The sequence below is a fragment of the Aotus nancymaae genome, unplaced genomic scaffold (assembly GCF_030222135.1).
Source record: "Aotus nancymaae isolate 86718 unplaced genomic scaffold, 86718_ANA_hifiasm-v0.15.2.pri h1tg000012l, whole genome shotgun sequence".
In the NCBI taxonomy this organism is placed as follows: domain Eukaryota; kingdom Metazoa; phylum Chordata; class Mammalia; order Primates; family Aotidae; genus Aotus; species Aotus nancymaae.
The window spans coordinates 25,246,636-25,260,701 of record NW_026988423.1 but is presented as its reverse complement, the minus strand read 5'-3'; the positions used below and the strand labels follow the sequence as shown (position 1 = coordinate 25,260,701).

General features: G+C 48.1%; 1 protein-coding gene across 1 annotated transcript in view; it reads right to left on the bottom strand.

Moving 5' to 3' along the window:
* GRIK4 (glutamate ionotropic receptor kainate type subunit 4) overlaps positions 1-14,066 on the bottom strand; it is a 388,236-nt gene that overhangs the window by 335,492 nt on the left and 38,678 nt on the right. The window lies entirely within an intron of this gene.

Here is a 14,066-nt window from a genome sequence, read left to right as displayed (position 1 = left end):
CTCCACTTCTCCCAGAAGGGGAAACTCATTTCCACATTTTTACAACTGCAACACCGGATCCACTTCCTCAAACTAGAAGATCCTCTAACATCTCTCTCAATGGAAAGAGACTAGACCTCTGGTTCCATGCTTATATTTTGAATACAAGCCCCATGAGGGCAGGGGCTTTAACATGCTAACCCATCTTCAGCACCTTGGACAGTGCCTGGCAGGCAGCAACTACAAATATTGTCAAATGCATAACTGGATGGACGGCTATTTCGCTTTACACTTTTTTAAGCAGGGGAACATCTCTTTGGGGCATGTATCACCTGCCACACCTGCTGTTATGTCTATACTGAGTAGAAGTTTAATAAATGTTTGCTGTTTCATGAGCGGCAGCCAGTTCATAAGCACAGACAGGCACTGCCTGCAGACAGCTCATGGTATTCTGGCTGTGCACATGCTGTCTGGACTCCGTCAACTTGGTTGTGCTAAATAGCCTCTCCTCTCCTGACTTGTCAGCAGTCTCTCCGCTGGTCTCTCTCATCCTCACAGGGCTACTACATCATTAATTGTGATTTTTCAAGGTGGGTCAAAGAGGAAGCTGACAGTCACCAGTTGGTGTGGGGTGGCAGGGAGGGTAGAGGGAATCAGAGGGGCAGCCAGATTAATGACAGGTTTTCTCCTGCTGTGGGCAACAAGATCTTGATTACTCTTCCTGATGCTCTAGGCTCCTCAAAAAAATAGACGTGAGCTTCTCTGTTGTCCTGACTCCCCCCTGGATGGGAGAAACTCCAAGTGGCAGCCAGCAGCCTGGATGGAGTGTGCAGGGGTAGGGGGTGGCCAAGACAGGGGAGGAAGACTGCTCCAGCCTCTGTGGCTTCCTTGAGGGAGGAGAGTCAACCCTTGTGGCCTAATGCAGTTGGGCAGCACTTTGTAAGTATCCTGTTTCCCTGACAACAAGCAGGGAGATGCCAAGATGCAAGACTGTACCAGGAATCAGGAATCAGGGTGTTCACCAGCCCTGGGAGTCAAGTCTCACTACAGTTTCTCATTCTGTAAAATGAGGGAATTAGACTAGATGATCTCTAAGGTTCTTAGAAGCTCTGGATTTCTGCAGTTGTAAGAACTGAACACTATGATAATATAATCTTTACTGAATATTTACTATATGCAAAGTACTATTTCAGACTCATTTGCTCCTCAGCAGAACTCTGCAAAACAGATACTGTCATCCTAACTGCCATCCTCCCCACATGCAGACCTGGAACTCAAAGGCAGAGAGGTTGTGTCACCTGCCAAGGTCACTCAGCAGGGAAATGCAGGAACTGGGCGTTGGCTCCAGGAACTAATTCTAACCTATCACTCACTACACCCACCTTCTCTGTGTGTCCCTGAACCTAGCATGCAGTTGGCACTTGAGGAAATGCTGGAATGTGATTATGATAATCATAATGGTGTTGGAGAACAATCAAGTTAAATGAGAGCAGATTACCTGCACATCTTGCTGAATAAAGGGGCTGGCAACGGAAGAATGCGTCTGGGAGTGCCCTTCAGCCAAAAGACCAGCCCAACTGGCTTCAGCCTTTAGGAATTCCTATGAGAAGATGCTCCCAGGAGTCTGTGGTGAGTTAGGACATGGCAGGTTAGACAGGGGTAATGGGCATTCATGCTGGGAGCTGGACCTGGTCTGACTCACCTAAATAAACTGAAGGGCAGTGGCGGCACTGACCATCCAGCCCAGGTCCAACTTGAGGGGAGAACATTCCCTGAGCATTACAACTGCAGGTTTGCCTGGTAGCAACCAGACCAAAGGACTAGGGTCAGTCAAGCAAAATGCTCAGACACTAAGGAACAAGAGGAATGACAAGTCTTGTTTCTTCTCTACATTTCACACAGATTTCAGACCAAAGCCCCTAATGCACCTCTAAATAATGACCCCTCCCTAGAGACCTAATAAGACACCCCTGGCTTCCAATTCCAGTTGTCACTGTGTGTTCTTGAGCTGGCTGCTTAACCTCTGAGGACTTCATTTCCACAACTGTAAAACTGCAGACAATGGCTCCCTGGAAAGGTTGCCTCGAGACACCTGAGGTATAATGTAGTCAGTAAATGGGAACTGCCTTGCTTTCATATCTCCATCCCATTCAGTGCTTCCTTCCAGCCCTTGTACAGAGACACACCGATGGCATTCTCATCTTTCCCCAATAAGACGGCCTTCCATGCCTGCTGGCTGGTATTAATCCACAGGCCTCTCACCTGCAAACTGCAGGTCCAGATCAACCCCTGAAGCTTCCCTTGAAGAAGTCAGTCCTTCTGGCAGAGGAGAAAAATCAGTGGATTGGAAGTAAAGAGCTGTGTGACCTTGGGCCCATCACTTCGCTCTTGGGGCTTCCATTTCCTCTGCTGTAAGGTGGGAAATGACATGTATACCATCTCCCTTGCAGGGTTGCTAATAGGATCCAATGAGATCATGGGTGCAGACTTACTTTGCAGATGAGTAACATACTTTTTTTGAGGCCAAAGGATCTATGTTGTTTCCGTACCCAAGACTGGTCAAAGCACATACACACACTTAATGCTACTATAAATTTATACTTCATTCAGTGAATACTACTGCGTGGCAGGTAATTTTCCAGGCCCTGGGATACATACAGTCTCTGCCATCATAGAGCTTACAGTCTGGGGCATTAGGAGACATTAATCAGATATTCAAGTATCTGAGTATCTTGATGCCGTAATTACAGACTGTGAAGGAAATGAACAGGATGGTCCAGGGTGCGGCAGGGAGGGAAGACTTCTCTGAGGATGAAATGTTTGACTTGAGTTAGCCAGGTCCTGGGAAGGAGGATGCAGAGAAGCAGGGAGGAGACTGGGATGGAGAAAACAACATGTGAGGAGAGCAGAGGCCTAGGATGGGACATGGCACGATGAGTTTCAGAAATCGCAGGGAGTCTACTGAACCCGAAAAGCTAGAGCTCCTTTTCTGTATATCTGCTGTGTTGATTTCCAGTCTCCCTCATTAGATGTGGCATCTGTAAAGACAAAAGCCTGTCCCTTCTCCTTCTGCACCCCTCAGTCCAGGATAAGACTCTGCATTGAGGGCCAATTTTCTCCATGAACCTTGCACTGGACTCAGCATCCTTCACAGAAAAGGCAAGGAGCAGCTCCCAACTCCTGTACACTGAAAGGGAGGTGGGCAGAGGGGAGGGGAAGAAGAGCTCATTGCCAGCCATGGGAGCTAGAAGATGAGGCCCACAGAGTTGGATGGGAAGGGCAGGACTGGCTCTAAATGGTGAAAAATGTCCCTGGCATGTATCTGAGGCCACCAGGCTAGGCCCTGGGGGACATGAGCTCCTGGCAGAGACCACGTGAGCCAAGTCTTTGAAACAAAACAGCCCAGTGCTGGAGCCATCTGTAGCACACTTAGAGCAGAGAGACCTTGCAGAAGGGGTGCCCACAGAGGAATCAAGTGAGCAGGAAAGAAGACCAACATGGGGAGAACAGCGTTTAAGGACAGCATGTTAATCAGCTCCAGATAAATACAACCCTCTCTCCTCCGCTAGGTACCTCTCGGTGTTTGGGAGATGAGCAGTCCTGCAGATGATTGTCTGTGCATTGGAGTGAGGGTGTGTGTGTTGCAACCTTCCCTCAGGAGGACTGAAAAGAGCTGGGCTTCTCAGCCTGGAGAGGAGGGTGGGATGGGTGGCAGCTGTGCAAGGAGCCATGCAGGCAGAATGCCACCATCTGAAGGCAGCGAGGGCTATGCTAGACTCCCAGGTGATGGGACTCAGGTCAAAGCCAGAGGAAAGCACTCGAACTGCTGTTCGTGACCAAGGGGAAGTCCTGAGGCTGAGCTGCTGGGCACAGACACAGAGTTCCTGTCCCTTGGCCTGGCTCCATCACACCCAAGTGGAGACCCCACTATGTCTGTCCTGTCTGCGGCCACTTGGGTGCACATCAGCACTTTTTGCTGTCTTATCCACCATTTTCAGAAAGTAGGCCCTATCATTTTTTTTTTTTCAGTCTTAGCCAGAGCAGGTGAGAAAGCAGCTATCCCTGGAACAGTGCATTTCTTGAAGAAACCCAGAACCAGCGCACTTCAGCCCTCCCGGGGTGTGGGGCAGAGGGCAGCAGAGCTAGACAGGTCTCCAGCAATATGAGCGGTGTCCTGCTGAAAGTTCAGAGAGAGAGACCTATTCTACTAGAGTCATCTGAGCTCAGAACAGTCTCTTGGAATTGCCTAAGGGCACATGCAGGCCCATGCCACCCCTCCCCTTCCATCAGCCCAGTTAGCACTGACTCCCATCTGCTCAGGGCAAGGCCTGGCACCAGGCTCCCTCAGGGGCTGAAGGAGGAGAAACTGGAACTGGCTGGCTGCCCCCAGAAAGGGGATAACAGGACTATAGCCAGGGTAGAAGAGAGACTTGCTTTTCATTCTCAAGTGTTCTCTATTGTTTGTGTTTTTAACAAGAGGTTAGACTGGGGTGTTTTGTTTTTTTTTTTTTTCACTTAAAAAGTCTAGTTAATAATTAAAAACACAATAAAGAATCCTGACCCTCTCAATACCTAGCTGCAAGACCTGGGCCTGTTCCTTAACCCCCCTGAGCCTTGATCCCCTCCTCTGCAGAGAGAGGCTAATACACCTATGCCCCGGTTCAAGTGCTCAGTAAATGCTGGTCCTGCCTAGGTCTCTGGTGGCCTCTCTGGAACATTCCTCCCCAGCCTATGCTCTGGATGCCCAGAAAGAAGCTGAAACTCAGAGCTGATCCTGGGAGTTCACCCCAAGACCTGCACTCCTCCAACCAGGATCACCCCTCCACAACTAGTGTTCACCTGAGCCTACCTGCAGCCACAATTCTCACCTCAAAGACCCCTGGCTCTGGTTCATGGCTGGATCGCAGGCCCTCCCTCAGGGAAGGACAGACTCCTGGGAACCACTACATTCAGTCTCCTAAGGGGTCAGCCGTGCAGAGGGCACCTCATCCAGAGGCTTCCCTGGGCTTCTGCATTCGACACAGGTCACAGAAGAGAGCCTGTCAAGGGCCCATCACCTTCCCTCTGCCAGTGGCCTGCAAATGTCACAGAAACCACAGGCAAAGCCAGGCAAGTCTCTGGCCCCTGGGTTAGAAGTCTGGAGGCTGAAGGCTCAGCCCCCTCCCTTCTAGAGTCACAGAGCAGCCTTGAGGAAATCCTCAACCTCCCTAGCTAAGCAAGTGGGTCATCCTTGCTCTCAACAAGAATGGGACCTTGGTGAGGTTGACACACACCCGAGAACTCAGTTCCAGCGGCCAGAAGGGGGAGAAAGGCTGTGGGTGCTGTAACTCCTCCAACAAGGGGCTGCCACATGGGCAGATCTTACAGCTCTATGGCACTGCGCCGGCATACCCATGTGCTCAGGGCCTACCCAACTTCATGCTGGGCACTGGCGGCCACTGGGACCCTCCAATGTGGTGCCTTCCCTCAAGAAGCTCCCTGGAGAAGTATGGTGTCCATGTGTGAAGAGTAAAACAACCTGCAGGAACTCAGGATGCCTGGCCACAGCAAAGCCACTTTCACAAGTCAGGGCAGCCTCTGTCAAAATATGAGGAGCGGCGCTGGAAGGCAGGCAGAAAGGTATCCCTGGGTCCCTGCAGTTGCAGCAAGAATCTTGGAAGATGTGGGCCACACGCTGAGCCCAGAGGCATGTGCTGAGTGGGGAGAGACCTTCCAGGCAAGTGCTGGGGAAAGCAAGGGCTGTCCAAAGGATGGCTAAGAAACCAAATCTGGTAGGAGGGCATTGTGTCTGAGAGGCCCAGAGATGGGTAAGTATTGCAGTCAGATTCTGGAAGACCTCAAATGCCACGGTTAAGGAGTTTGGACTTTATCCTCTAGGCAACAAATAGCCATTAAAAGTTTTGGCCAGGCGCAGTGGCTCACGCCTATATTCCCAGCACTTTGGGAGGCCACGGTGGACAGATCACCCGAGGTCATGAGTTCGATACCAGCCTGGTCAACATGGTGAAACCCTGTCTCTACTGAAAATACAAAAAAAAAATTGGCCAGGCATGGTGGCACGCACCTGTGGTCCCAGCTACTTAGGAGGCTGAGGCAGGAGAATTGTTTGAACCCGGGAAGCAGAAGTTACAGTGAGTAGAGATCGCGCCATTGCACTCCAGCCTGAGCAACGAGAGCAAAACTCCATCTCAAAAAAAAAAAAGTTTCTGGGCAAGGGAGGTCCAGAACCAGAGCTGTGCTCTCAAAAAATCCATGGGACCAAGGGGCACCGACAGCCTAGAGAAGTTAATGGACACTTGGCAACATATGGGGGGGGTGTGAATGTGGGGAACACCGATCCGGAAGGGAACCGGGCTGATTCCACTGGAACATCAGAGCACAGATATTTTCCCACAAACTGGAAAAGAAATTTTCCAAGCAGCTGCGCGTTGGGTAGGAGTGTATCATGGTTCTCCAAGGAAAGCAGATCCTTGGCAGGTCCGGAGCCAGCCTCCGTAGGATATGGGATGTCAGACACACCACCGAGTCTGAATCCAGCCCATCCCAAAATGTTAGGCTCTAATGGGAGTGACTTTGTGGTAAAGGGTCTGGCCTTGGAGTCAGAAGGCCTGTGTTCAAACTCTGCTGTCCTATTTGTTCCCTGGGTAACACTGGTCAGATCCTTGAATCTCTCTGTGCCTCAGTTTCCCATAAAATAGGAGACATACTACTGCCCTGCCTATTTCACGGGCTGGTCAACGATCAGAGGATGTTACATGTGAAAAATGGTTTGACAACACGCAGTGAGAATTAAGGAAGTTTTTTTCTAAATCAGACTCCTGTGGTTCCTAGCATTCCTCTTCCAACATGCCACAAATTCACCCCCGTCTTGTGTTCTAGAATATGTCTGACTCCCCGTCTCTCAGATTTATTGAACAGATGAATGACTTATCTTTGTTTTCTTCAAAACACCTAGGACAATGTTTTCCACCTCATTGGAGCTCAATAACTGTATGACTGATAATTAATAAAAGTGAACCTGTAGAGGATGTTTTAATCCTACTCATCTTCCTGCTACTCAGTGTCTCATCTTAATATCAATGCTAGCAAAAAAATAATTAAGATAGCAAGTTGGAGATGTCCCCCCACTCCCTCCATTCACAAAACTCCCAGAGGGAAGCAGTACAAGCTAGTGGTTATCAGCACAAGCCCTGCATCTGTTTTAAACAGAGCCTGGGTGCTGCTACCTACCAGCCATGTGACTTGGAGCAAGTGATTAACCTCTCAAAATCTCAGTTTCCCCATTCATGAAATGAAGAAAATGCTAGACATTCCTAAGTTTGCTGTCAAAGATTAGCTGTGATCTTAGGCATACGCCTGCAAATAGCAAGTCCTCAATGCTTGACAGCTGTTACTGTGATTATTGCTATTATTGTCCAAAGCCAAATCATCATGATTTGGGGAGATTGGTATTTGGGTACAGATTTCCGATTAGTGTGGATGATTGTGAGTGCTCTGTGACAGCCAATGGATTAAGTCTCTCAAATGCCTTTATCTAGAAAATCAGTTGGACCCCAAAGCGGATAACATCCCTACTACGGAATGTCATCTGGGGCTGGGGGCACTGAATGGATCGGTCGCCCTTTTGGTGCTAACCCAGCCTTAATGGTGCAACTGAATTACAAACAAGGCCCCCCTGCTGTGCTCAGCAGCAAAACCCGGCAGGAGGGTAATTGCCCGGAACTTGAGCGCAGGGGGACACAGCGGGCATGGAACACATTAAGCATAGACAAGAGCAACTTCCCAGTGCTTTCATTTTCCAGTCAACCCGAGGAGAAGCCAGCAGGCAAGGGATCGTGAAGACGGGTGCCAGATAGGGAACTCTCAGGAACTGCAGAAGAAAGGCACTTCCAGACCACAGCCGGCTGCCCAGCCCAGCCCCTCCACAGATCCGAGAACAAGGGGAGATCACCTACGTCAATCACGCACAGGGACACTGGTGTTCACCGTGTCAGCATGGATGCCAAGGACGTCTGGAATCAAAGTCCCATCCGGGTGGTTCACACCATAGGAAGGCAGCTTCCTTGACATTAAGCCCTTGACATGAGTGGTCAGGAGCAGATGACGGGTTCACCAAGGCCAGTGTAGGCAGTGGTGGCATGGAGGCCACCCATTTGTTCATTCATTTGTTCATCTACATACTCAACATGCATTCCACATGCCATTGCATGCGAAAGGAAAACTAGTATGACAGAGACATTCTTTCCAGGGGCTCACTGTTAGGGGAGACAGGCACAGACATCAGTCACCCAGCATAGGCTGGGAATCATGATCACACAGTCAAGGAACAAGGCCCAGGCTGAGAGGTCTCAGCACTGCCAGGGCACGGTCACAGAGGGCTTTGCAGAGAAACAGATCCTCACACTGCTGCTGAAGGACAGACAGACAGACACACACACACACACACCCCATATATACACATGCACACACACACTGCATACCATATATGCATATACATATCACACATCCACACAGACATACACATATACAAGGTATACCATACATACATATGTACATACACATGTACATCACTGATACATGTACATATACATAGATACATACATACATATATCCTCAGGTTTTAAGCACCTAAGAAGGAAGCATGAGGCCGAAAGCTCTCATGTCTCCACCAAGCTCTTAACATGCTCTAAGATCAAAATGAAAAGGACAAGTTCAAGTACAGGGCAGAAAACAATCCTTGTCTTTGATCGTCCTCACTGTCTTACTGCAGGCAAGGAAGGGCAACCTTCTCCCCTTCGACTGGAAGGTTCACCGATGACCTGAGCAGTGACTTCACAGCCTTGGACTTTCCTCCTGGCCTGGCTACAAGAACAGCCTTCTTCCTCCTCCTGAGACATCAGGCCGTGGAAAGGGGCAGCGAAATTCCAGGCAGCAGCTAGAGCAGCTGGCATAGGTATTCCTTCTGGAAGGCTGGGTTCCAGCCCCAGCTCCCTCACTTACTAACTGTGACCAAGACATTAACCTGAGCCTCAGCTGCCTTGTCTGTAAAACAGGAATAATAATGGTACCTACCTCATGGGGCTATTGGCAGTTTCAAATGAGAAATGCATGCAAAGTACTTAATACAGTGGCTGGCACATAGTTAAGTTCTCAATAAATATAATTCACAATGGTACCACATTCCCGCTGCCTGGAAGCAAACAGCTCTGCTGATTCTGATCCACACATTTAATCTAGCAAAGAGCATTTTCCTCACTCTTCTTTCATTCATTCAACAACGATTTACTGAGAACTTAATGTGTGTGAGGCATAAGATCTTGTAAAAAAAAAAAAAAAATACAGTATCATTGTCCTTGAAGCATTTATGAAATAATAAAAAAAACGCTGTCCTACAGAACTGGACACACACACACATAATCACACACACACACAAACACACACACACACACACACAGTCCCTCTCCCCTGGAAGCTTGTAATCTATATATAAAGTACTATCATCTGCATTGTTAGACTTCATAATTATTAAAGCCTAAGCTGTAGGCAGTTTAGGGACTGTTATGCTCTATTTTCTAGAAGAGGAAACTAAGGCTCAAAGAAAATAAATCCCTTGTCCAAATACCAGGGTAAGGGATCCACTGGAACAAATGTTATTAGGCACCCCGGCTGCACCATGCATTAAGTTAGCTGCTTCCGCACAGTCACTTCATCAAATCCCACAACAACCCTATAAGGCACGGGTCAAAGCCCTCCTTCAAAGATGAAGAGCCGGAAACTCAGAGAGGTTAAGTAATTTGCCAAGGATCGCAAAGCTAATGAGCGATGAGCCAGGTTGCAAACAATATTGTCAGACTCAGTCCTGCCAGCTCCTCCCACAGGCCCAGGCTAGATTTAAAAAGTGGCACTGTTCAGACAAGTCACAGACCATTCAGCTGCAGGTCCAGCAGGCTGTATGCTAACCTCCAGTATCGGTGGTAGGCTACCATGCTACAGGCATTGTGCTCTGACAGATACCCTGATGTACAGAGTCCACAGGCAACTCTGGGTCCCACGGTGCCTCAGGCACAGCCTGCACGTTCCCACCTTGGGGCCTGTACTCGAGCTCTGCCCTGGACCTAGAACACGTCCCTCCAAAGAGCTGACACACTCCCTCACCCTCTTCTAGGCCTTGACTCAAATCTCTAACCCTCAGGGGGCTTTCACCCTCTCTTCCCTGTTTCATTTTTTCTTTTTTCCATAGCACTTATCCCCTTGCAGCCTTTTTTTTTTTTTTTTTTGAGATGGACTCTCACACTGTCGCTCATGCTGGAGTGCAATGGTAAGATCTCGGCTCACTGCAACTTCTGCCTCCTGGGTTCAAATAATTCTCCTGCCTCAGACTCCCAAGAGCTGGGATTACAGGCACGCACCACCACACCCAGCTAATTTTTTGTATTTTTAGTAGAAATGTGGTTTCACTATGTTAGCCAGCCTGGTCTCGAACTCCTGACCTCATGATTCACCCGCCTCGGCCTCCCAAAGTGCTGGGATTACATGTGTGAGCCACCATGCCCGACCTCCTTGTAGTTAATTATGTAATTTGCTTATTATATTTCTTATTTATATGAGTTTCCCCTCTGTACTCTTGCTAATGAGTTGCGAGCTCCTAAAGAGCAGGGATCGTGTTTTCTTTGTTCTTTATGGGTTCCAAACACCTAGAACAACGCCTGCCATATACAGTAGGTGCTCAGTAAATGTGTTGAACAAATATGGGAAACATTTGAGCAGTAATGGTGTTAAGATTAAACACTCCCAGTGCAGGCGGAGGCTGGGTATATTCCAGGAGGGGCCATGGGCGCTAGGCATCTCCTGTTTCTATTGGGGGAAGTGCAGCCTCAGGAGCACGTAGATTTAATGCCGCCCTATTGATTATTATAATAATTCAGAGGCAGAGCCAGCATGAGAAGCTTCCTATTTGCAACGTTCTGACAGCAAACAAGATGAGGTGAGGAGGACAACAGAGAATTTCAAGGAGTTCTCATCCCGGGCGCAAGGAGAACCCAAGGCCACTCCTGGCCGCGGCTGAGCCCCGCTGGAGGCAGGATGCCAGACTCTGCTTCCCAGCCCATCCTGAAGGGACAGGAGCACCACAGAGAGGGAGAAGGTGGGGCCTCACAGCTTGGAAAGTCAAGAGAGATGAGAATAGTGAAGCCTTGGTTCCAGGACCTCAGAACTGGAAGGGAGCTTGGGGACCACGTAGCATAGATTCCTTACTTCACAGATTTAAAGAAAAAAAGGCCCAGAGAGAGAAAATGACTTAACCAAGGTGTTTATCCCAGAATAGGTTCTAATATCCCCATCTCCCGACTGCTCCGTCAATGTCCTTTTCGTGATAGTACTGGCTCAGTGGCCCGTTTTGTTTGTTTTTTTTCCCTTATAGATGGAGGTCTCGCTCCATCTTGCCCAGGCTGGAGGACAGTGGCATTATCATGGCTCACTGCAGCCTTGACCTCCTGGGCTCAAGCCATCCTCCCAACTTGGCCTCCTGAGTAGCTAGGACCACACACACACCACCACCACACCTGGCTAATAACTTTTTTAAAAACTACCTTCTATAACTCAGCACAGTACTCTGTACTGGGGACATAGCTGTGTGCAAGACAGACAATGTGTGTTGGGAAAAACGCACAGGTAGCCATCAAATCCCAATACAAAGTGGATGGTGTGATCACAGAGGATGTATTTCCTGGTTGCCATGGTAACACCGGGACAGAGCGCCCAAGCCAGGCTTGGGAAGCGGGGGTGGTCAGAGAAGACTCCTCAGAAGAAAGAACACTTGAGACCCAAACAATGTTGGAATCAGCCAAAGTGTCAGAAGTGTTCAAACCAGAGCAACTCCATCTTGGATAGCAGCTGGGTAAAATGAGGCCGAGACCTACGGGGCTGTATTCCCAGGAGGTTAGGCAGTCTAAGTGACAGGATGAGATAGGAGGTCAGCACAAGATACAGGTCACAAAGACCTTGCTGACAAAACAGGATGCGGTAAATAGGCTGGTCAAAACCCACCAGAACCAAGATGGCAACAAAAGGGACCTCTGGTCATCCTCACTGCTCATTATGCACCTATTATAATGTATTAGCATATTAAAAGACACTCCCATCAGCACCATAACAATTTACAAATGCCCTGGCAACATCAGGAAGTTACCCTTTATGGTCTAAAAAGAGAAGGAACCCTCAGTTCTGGGAACTGCCCACCACTTTCCCAGAAAACATGAATAACTCACCCCTTGCTTAACATAATCAAGAAACAACTATAAATATACTCAGCCGTGTGGGCTGCTCTGCCTATAGAGTAGCCATTCTTTATTTCTTTATTTTTTTTTTCAACCTTTAGAGTCAATTTACTGTATAGAATTCATTTGGGTTTTATATTTTCAGTTAACTTTTGAACTGAGATTATAATAACACAAAAATTTTTTTATTAATTCAGAACTTTTTAACATATCAAATTGTGATACATAGATTCAAATTTCAGATTTATAGCAAACAGTCTTCAAATACAATACAGACATTTCTTAAAATTACCATATCATTCACATGTGATATTTGCAACTCTGAGCTTGTTTCACATAGAACAGCTCTCCTGCAGCTATGGCAAAGTTGATATGCCACGAAATTCAAAGTCTCTAGAGTCAAGCCAAGGACTCCAAGTTGCACCATCTTTAAAAAGGTTTGGCACTTCTGGGCCGGGCGCGGTGGCTCACGCCTGTAATCCCAGGGCTTTGGGAGGCCAAGGTGGGTGGATTGCCTGAGGTCAGGAGTTCGAGACCAGTCTGGCCAACATGGTGAAACCCTGTCTCTACTAAAAATACAAAAGAATTAGCTGGGTGTAGAGGCATGTACCTGTAATCCCAGCTACTCGAGAGGCTGAGGCAGGGGAATTGCTTGAACAAAGGAGATGGAGGTTACAGTGAGCCGAGATCACGCCACTGCACTTCAGCCTGGGTGACACGGAGCCAGACTCCATCTCAAAAAAAAAAGGTTTGGCATTTCTGGATCACAACAATGCACAACATGTAAATAAGGTAGGGAACAGTTCCCCCTCCTTGCTATGGTTTGAAAAAAAAAAAAAGTTACATGGTAGCTTGGAATTGTGCATAAAACCCCATATTATACCTTGGAAAAGTCCAAGGGTAATTTGATGGCGATGGACTGGGGTCCTATATTTTTTTTAATTGATAGAACTCGTGAAATTAAAATGGGCATTAATCAAATCAAAAAGTATTATGCCACTTTGGGAGGCCGAGGCGGGTGGATCACGAGGTCAAGAGATCGAGACCATCCTGGTCAACATGGTGAAACCCCGTCTCTACTAATACAAAAAATTAGCTGGGCACGGTGGCGCGTGCCTGTAATCCCAGCTACTCAGGAGGCTGAGGCAGGAGAATTGCCTGAACCCAGGAGGCGGAGATTGCGGTGAGCCGAGATCGCGCCATTGCGCTCCAGCCTGGGTATCAAGAGCGAAACTCCATCTCAAAAAAAAAAAAGTATTATGCACCTACTGGTTTAAGAGATTTAAATTTATTAGAGATTCATGATCAATTTCTTTCCACCTCAAAATGAAGGTGTAAAAACCAGCTATTAAGTACATTCCAAGCTTCTCTGAAGCACGGGGAGAATTTTCTGTCCATTGGCACCAAAGTGAGGTCACATTTCCCCTTGGGAGACAGAGATTCCACACCTGAACATAGAGTAAGTTAGAAAAAAAATGACCCCTGTTATTACTGTTGTGATCCTGAGATCTAGGATTACTAATATCCTAGCACTAAACAAAGCAAATTCCTGGCAACAGCTGTTATTCCTTTACTTTCTTAATAAACTTGCTTTCATGCTACTCTATGGACTTACCCCAAATTCTTTCTTGCATGAGGTCCAAGAACCCTCTCTAGCAACAAAAGGGAAGTAGAGGGATGGGAGGAGGATGAGACCATATCTGGAGGGGAGAGGAGACAGGGATCTTTCCTGATCCAAAGGCGGAGAGGGATGCTGCCCTGGGGGAATAGGATCCAGGCCACAGATGGCGCCACAGCAGCCATGCTAGGCAG